Genomic DNA, 5,578 nt, shown 5'->3' with positions numbered 1-5,578 from the left:
TGATGCCTGCAATTGGGTTCTTCTTTCACGCCAGTCCGTGACAGAATGACCGAGCCAGCCAGAACCCAGCAGGCAGCTCCAAAGGACGGCACGGCGTCGTCCTCGCGGGCCACCCAAGCCCACTTGCTGCTGGGGTTCTGTCAGGGGAGTTACGGGAACCGGGAGTTCGCCGGGGCATTCTCGACAGTGGCGAGGTCGTCTGAGTTTGGCGAGGCGGAGTTGAAGGCGATCTTCAACTGCTGCCTCACTCAGCGCCTCGCCCCGTCGGAGAAGAGGCTGCTGGCTCCCCTTGGGTTCGCGGACATGGTCAGGTTCATGGCCAACCGGGACGGTCCCGAGGGTGAGGTTCCACTCGGAGCCCTCACCCCACAGTCGACCGCTCCGGAGGGCCTCGTCCTGGCTGCCGCTGCCCGGGGGGACTCAGTACCCTTCGACTTGAGCTCCACGGTCCCCGGTTCTCCTGGCGGCGCCTGTGGTGAGTGGGTGAGGTGTGACCCGGGGATGACGTCTGCGGTCTCCACCGACGCAGAACTCCCTCCGGTCCCCATGGTTCCGCCTAAGTTGGCTACGGACCCAGTGGTGCGGAGAAGGAGAGAGAAGTGTCGAGGAGGAGCGTCCACACCGGTGCAGCCGGTTTCCAGTCCGGTGGTCCAGCCGGCGTCCAGTCCGGTGATCCAGCCGGCGTCCAGTCCGGTGCAGCCGGCATCCAGTCCGGTGTCCAGCCCGATGTCCAGTCCTGCGTCCAGTCCAATGCAGCCGGCGTCCGGTCCGGTGATCCAGCCGGCGTTCGGTCCTGTGTCCAGTCCTGTGTCCAGTCCGGTGCAGCCGGTATCCAGTCCGGTGCAGCCGGTGTCCAGTCCGGTGCAGCCGGTATCCAGTCCGGTGCATCCGGTGTCCAGTCCGGCCTTCCAGCCGGCGTCAAGCCCTGTCCAGCCGGCCTTCCAGCCGGTCCCCAGTCCGGCAGCCAAGCCGGCCCCTGGGAAACTCCCAGGGTCAAAGACTGCTCCCCCCTGGACTTGTCCTAAGTCCCCCAGGACTCCGCGCCCTCGAGCGCAGCCGGGGACTAAGACTTTTTCCCCAATCTTTTTGGTTTGCCCCCTTTGAACCCTTGTTTTGCCCCACCCTCCCTCCCATGTTTGTTACTTTTATTAAGTCACCCCAATCCCTTAGTCTTGTTGTCTTGTCTGCCCCTTGTCTTGTTCACCATGTTTGTCTGGTTTTTGTCTTTGGTCCAGTCTGTCAGGTCTTGTTAGTCAACCCCTTGGTGAACACCTGGAGGTGTTCATTAAGGGGGGGGGCTCTGTCACGGTCCCACCGTCTTGTTTATGAAATTCTAGTCGTGTGGCGGGATCGGGGCAGAGCCCTTAGGTTTTATGTGAGTCCTAGTCTTTTCTGCCCCCTGCCTGTCAGAGGATTCTCCTGATCTACATTGGCTCCTGATCAGTCCCTTGTGGTCCTGGTTTCTGGTGGTCTGAGCTGTCACCCTTATTCCTTTTCTCCAGTCATCTAACTTTTCCTCTTTGCTGTTGATGTTTATGAAATTCTAGTCGTGTGGCGGGATCGGGGCAGAGCCCTTAGGTTTCATGTGAGAAAACCATGAGTTGTTTGTTTTTACTTCTCATGTGTTTTCTTGTGTCTCGTCATTGGCCCCGCCCCTCTCGTTTCCTGTATTGTCTCCCTGCCGTGTCTTATGTTTCACACCTGCCCTAGCTCGTTATCCTTCGTTTGTCTTCCCTTTATAATACCCTCATGTTTCATTGTCTTGTTGCTCGGTCATTGTATTCGGTGCGTCTTGTTGCTCATCCAGTGTGTTCCAGTATTGCATGTTCCTGTCATGCTGTTTCAAGTCTTAGTAAGTGTTTTAGTTTAAGTTTAGTTTTAGTTAACTGGGGTTTGAATATCAACTTTATATGCTTCCTGTCGCTGATGATGCTCAGCTACATCTCTGAAGTAAACTCTACATATATATTTATCAGTTAACAGACTGCTGTTGTACATTATTTTCAAACAAAAATACAGTAATTATCAAAGTATTACACTGTCATTGTACCTGTATTGTCATTTAGTGTTCAGAGTTGGTGTTGTGTTGACTAATTAAAGCAGTAAGGTCAAGAAGCCATGGTTTACAGTGATTTTATAACAGCTAAGGGCCTTGCTAGACTCGGCACGAAGCAGAGTTATAAATTCACTGTAAACCAAGGCTTATCGCTTTTATAAAACGGTTATTCCATATACTGTGCATAGCCACGTTTTATAAAATAAAACACAGCAAATAAAATTTCCTGATATTAATGAAATATATCAGCTGTATATTGTTGGGAGATTTACAACGACTTAGGCACAACCAATCAGAATCAAGGACCAGAACTAATTATTTTATAGGCTAATTTGATTTTTCATTGTGTTTCCTGACCCGTTGTTTTGTTTTTAGATTTGTTTTAGATTTCAGCTGTAGGATTGCTGTAATGTAATGTAATGCCTATTAGTGTATTGTTGAGCTCTTAGTGAGCACCCGCAGTATTAATAAATGTGCTCTCGAGTGTGAAGCCTTTGTTATGATTGTTTGTTATTGATCACACTTCTTCCTTTACTTCATTGTTGCGGTTTATATTTGCCACATTGTCTTGAGTGCTTGTGGGCTCAGGCTGTCTCTGGTTGATCTTGATGGTCTGTCTTTGTCTAAGTTGCTTTTTGTCTTTTGGCCTCGTGCCAGTCCTAGTCTTTTCTGCCCCCTGCCTGTCAGAGGATTCTCCTGATCTACATTGGCTCCTGATCAGTCCCTTGTGGTCCTGGTTTCTGGTGGTCTGAGCTGTCACCCTTATTCCTTTTCTCCAGTCATCTAACTTTTTCTCTTTGCTGTTGATGTTTAACTTGTGGACATCTATACATGAAATCGTTCAAGTTATTTATATGTGACTGTCAAAGAAGTAATGTTTCTACATTCATTGGCTTTTCAGCATTACTACATGGGAACTCATTTGTTATAAGTTACAACGTAGAAAGGTTTATGGTTTGGATGAATGCAGTTCTAACTCACGGTCTACGTGGTCCAAGGTTATTTCAGTTTACTAAAATTAAAAGTTTGAAAACGTTTCGCTTCATTGAAATCAAATCAAATATGGGCCTCAAAATGATTGGAAAAACGTAAACTAAACAAAAAATGTAAATGTTGCCTCAGAAATAAACCGAAGTAATAAAATGACAAAAGCATGTAATAACATTGCTAAAAATTGAACTAAAATTAACATAAAAAGGAAAAATCTAAAAATAAAAGCTCATTTAAAATATGAATAAAACTAAAAACAAAACTATAATAACTCTGACATGGTCATCGATATCCTGATGCAGTGGTGTTTTAAATCATGAAAAACCCCACATGTTTGGCTGTGTTGATTCCTCGTGGTAAACTGGAGCCAGTATGCTAGTGTTTAGACAAAACTTCGAACCCAGGAGCCCCCAGCGCTCTGAAGTGTTATTTGTCAGTATCATTATTTTTGCGTAGCGCTGGAGTCACGGGAGAGAGGGGCATGTGGCGGGTCAACAGTCAGGGGACTTGTCAGCGTTTGACGGCCTGTGGACGGGCTCTGAGCTGGCAGGATAAACACCGAAGCTGATGGGGAGAGCTGGCTGTGGCACCTGTCAGTTCATCCATTCACCTCTCCAATGATTCCTTCAGCTTTTCAAGCAGTATGTCACAGAGAGCTACAGCACATGTCCTTTAACATTCAGGTGCACTTGTGATAGACCCAACTCTCTTCTTCACTAGCTCAGAAATCAACGATATGCTCTTTGCCAGTTAAGTATGATTTTAATATCTAAACATGAATTAGTCTTTTTTTGTTGTGGGTCTGTACATGTCGACAGTTTCCTGTTTGTACAATACTGTAAATGCCTGTATTTTGTTAAAATGATTTAACACGTTCGGATAAAGCTTAATAGTTAATGTCTGTTTTTATATTCAATAACATGAATCGTGAGCAAAATGTCCATGTATTAATGTGAATGTGCATCTATTTAAGATCTTTTCCAATGAGGATAAAAGGTGTTTATGTAATGTTTCTTTCATGCTCTGTGAGACCCACATTTGCAGCTCAATGAAATCATTTACTTTTAAGAGATTCTCGAGGTATTACATTTAACCTAATCACTTTATTCTTTTCACCACTTCCCACTGATGATAACATCATGTTACATAAGTACAGTCTGCTTCCCACATTATTCAGGCAATATAATCATGAAAATGCAATGGTTGTAATATTATGAAATGCATCAGTGGTGCTCAAATACAATTAAGAAGATTTGCCCAAATTGTATAAAAATGGAGGATGTAAAAGCTAACGTTAATATGTTGCTCTGAATAACTTAATGTGGCACTGGGTGAATTTGTTATTGTTATGTGAGTTATCAGAAGCTTTTGTTTGGCAGAATCTTTGCTACGTAATCCCTAACAATGACCACGGCCATACCCCTCACAAATCAAATGGGAGTGCTGCCTACGTATTTCCGGTAAAATCTCAGGGGCAGGAAAGCTTCCGGGTGGTATTCACCCGTAGCAAATGTGCTTTACCAGGGCTCGTTTTGGGGGGAATTAACATGTAATATAGATTAGTGAAATACAACGTATTGTGAAAATACTAGGGGTGTAACGATACGCGTATTCGTATTGAATCGTTCGGTACGAGGCTTTCGGTTCGGAACGCATTACAAACCGAACGGTTCGTTTGACTAATAATAAAAAAAGATAAAATTGCTTAAATTGTGTGAAATATGATGTTCTCAGTGCGACTTCTCTCAACAAGGCAACCCAAACGACGTAAAAGGCAACGTGCTGTCTGCCACTCCCACCCACCCCCAAAGAAAAACACAATTGCACTTAACCGTTACTCCAGTCAGGCATATTAGCGCGTAGCAATATGGCTAGTAACGTGAATGCGATTACCAGACCAGAAATAGAAGATCCACCAAAAATCAACAGGTCTGGTTTTTGGGACCACTTTGGTTTCCCTGTAAATTATGAGGGGAATGGCAAGAGAGTGGTGGATAAAAACACTATGGTATGTCGCATCTGCTACACGACAATAAGCTACATTAGCGGGAATACTTCAAACATGTCAGCTCATTTACGCCGACATCACCCCAGTGTGTCAATAGCTGGCAATCGACGAAAACAAGGAGAAACACGCACGCTACAGACTATCCCCGCAGCATTTATGCAGGCATTTCCAACTGATTCGAACAAAGCAAAACAAATCACTGCGGCGATTGGTACATTTACAGCCACGGATATGAGACCCTACTCTGTAGTAGAAAACGTGGGTTTTAAAAACATGCTTCATGTAATTGAGCCCCGCTACACTATTCCTTTACGAGGCCATTTCAGCAACACTGTAATTCCTGCTTTGTACAAAAAACAAAAGCCCAAATTGAGAATCAATTGGCCGAGGCACAAGCGGTTGCACTGACAACTAGTGATGGGTCGTTCATTAACGATTCGTTCTTTTTGAACGAATCTTTAAAATAACTCGGGAGTAACGAGTGTCTCAGCGAGTGATTCGTTCATTTTGTGTTGACCGCGCAT

This window comes from Triplophysa rosa, linkage group LG13 (genome assembly GCF_024868665.1).
Source record: "Triplophysa rosa linkage group LG13, Trosa_1v2, whole genome shotgun sequence".
NCBI classification, from domain to species: Eukaryota; Metazoa; Chordata; class Actinopteri; order Cypriniformes; family Nemacheilidae; genus Triplophysa; species Triplophysa rosa.
This window is presented reverse-complemented; position numbering follows the sequence as displayed.